The sequence below is a fragment of the Arachis duranensis genome, chromosome 4 (genome assembly GCF_000817695.3).
Source record: "Arachis duranensis cultivar V14167 chromosome 4, aradu.V14167.gnm2.J7QH, whole genome shotgun sequence".
Taxonomy (NCBI): domain Eukaryota; kingdom Viridiplantae; phylum Streptophyta; class Magnoliopsida; order Fabales; family Fabaceae; genus Arachis; species Arachis duranensis.
Genome location: NC_029775.3, coordinates 110,914,504 through 110,917,119, shown reverse-complemented (window position 1 = coordinate 110,917,119; position 2,616 = coordinate 110,914,504).

Below are 2,616 nucleotides of genomic sequence, written 5' to 3'. Positions count from 1 at the left end.
AAAAATTAAAAGTTTTTACTTTTCACTAATATAATAATACAAACTTTTATTTTTGATGAATTATCGGAATAAAAAAATTTATACAAAACTTTCTATATTTTATATGAACTGTATCTACAGTTATCCAAATTATTTTATATTTATCAGTTTATTAAAATTAAATTTAAAATAATACAAGATTTATTTTAGTTACATAATAAAGAATTGAATAATATATTTTTTTCTAATATTTAAATATCTTTAACGTTTAAATCGTCTTATCTTAGTCTTTAACATTTTAAAATTGTTTTAATATTATTATGTTGTTAGTAATCTGTTAATAGAACTAACGGTAGAGATAATTTTAAATCGTTAGAAAATTAAATAGAATAAAAATTTTGAAGAACAAAAATGATATATTATTTTTAGAAGAATTAACAAATCAAGTAAAATGAATTTTAACAAAATAAATTGTATTATGAATTTAAAATTTTTACTCATGCTTATAAATGGTTAGTAGATAAATTTCTAGAAAAAAAATATTATACGTATACAATAAAGTATAAATTATACATTTTTGTTTTTGATATATCGAATATTTTTAATATTTTATTTTATTTTTAACTTTTAAAAAATACTTTTCTTCAAAAATTTTATTTTTTTAAGAATAAATTTATTTAAAATAAAAGTAATGTCACAAAGAGTAGTTTATTTAAATGTGATTAAAAAATAATTGAATAATTATCTACCATAAAAAATTGATATTGTTGAAAGATAAAATTAAAATTTTTTAGAATTAAAATAAAATTTAATTAAATTAAAATATTAAACAAGTTCGGTAAATTAAAGACAAAAAAGTATCATTTATACTTTATAATATATATTATGTTTTTTTTGCAAGTTTATGTACTAATTATTTTACAAGTATTCCATAATGAGTAAAAATGAAAAAAAATTACTTAGAATGAAAGTAATATAATTAAGAATAATTTATTTAGATTTAATTAAAAAATAATTAAATAACTATGTAACATAAAAAATGATATTATTGAATCTATTTTAAAGTTAAAAATAAAATTTATTTAAATTAAATATTAAAAAAATTTGATATACTAGAGATAAAAATGTATAATTAGTCTTTATTATTTAGATCAAAAATCAAAATCATCCCTAAAATTTTTTTGAGTTCTAGTTCGTCCTTGACATTGAATTTTATTTTAAAATCGTCATTTCCGGCAAAAATACTTTTTTTTTCCACTCACCATCATTCTCAATTCTCCAAGTTTTTCCTCTTTATTGCCTCCACCATTCCCAACCCCAACATAGAATAACAACGCAACAATAGTAAGTCAGTAACAACTTCCGATGAGGGCGACAGTAGCTTAGCTCTCCTTCTATTTTTCTTTTTCACTTGTAATCTATAAATTTCAGAAAAACACCCACCGGTACAATAATTAACACCACCAACAAACTCATTTCAAAACAAAATTTCTCCTCCAAATACATTCAACAACAATAATTTATTTATTTTGATTAACATAATTCAAACTAAAATTCGTAAAATAGATAGATATTTAAAGTAGGAGAGAGCAAGAATAACGGATCTATCATTGCAATTTTCATCTTTGTCGCTTCTCTTTAACCATCCTCTAGCACACAATTAACAAATACATAGAAAAAAATAGATAACAAAGAGAAAAAAAAAAGAGGAAATAGAGAAGAACAAAAATGAAGAAGAAAGACACCGCTAGAAAAGAGAGAAAAGAGAAAGAGCATTGTGACAGAAAAGACGTGAATAGGAAAAAAGAACAAAAAAAAAGTTAGAAGAGGGAGAAATTACTTCACTTGTGAGTATGATGAGAGAGTTTAGTGTTATGGACGATTTTGAATGCAAAATATGATCAGAGAGAGAAAGTTTAATGTTATGGACGAATTTTGAATGAAAAAAAATAGGAACGATTTTGATTTTCAGTTTAAACCATAGAAACTAAAATCGTATTTAACCCTAATTTATACTTTAAAGTATATGTGTCATGTTCTTTTTTTTTTTGAAAACTTATTTACTAATTATTTTATAAGTATTATATGATAAGTAAAAACATTGAATAAGTAAAAAATACTAGTTATTTTACAAATATTTTACTTGATTGTTAATTCTTCTAAGAGAAATGTATCATTTTTTTCTCTAACATTTTCATCTTATTTAAGTCTTCAATATTTTAAAATCGTCTTAATTTTGTCCTACTGTCAATAACTCTATTAATATATTACTAATTGTAGGATAATATTGAGACAATTTTAAAATATTAATGACTTAAATAAAACGATTTAAATATTAGGAACAATTTTAGAACTTACTACAAATAATAAAGATAAAAATAATATTTTACTCTGAAAAATTTACTCAATTATCCAATTAGATTATATAATTAGATTATTTTTTAAATAATAAATTAAAAAATTAATTGTCTGTATAAAATTCTTTTAAAATTTAAATGACTGAAAATTAAATTTTAAAAAATAATAAGTAAAAATTTTAATTTTTAGATAAGCTAAATATACAAATTATTTAAGATATTTTAATATTATAAAAAATAAAACATTTTAAATTTATTATTTAAAAATTTATTTAAAATA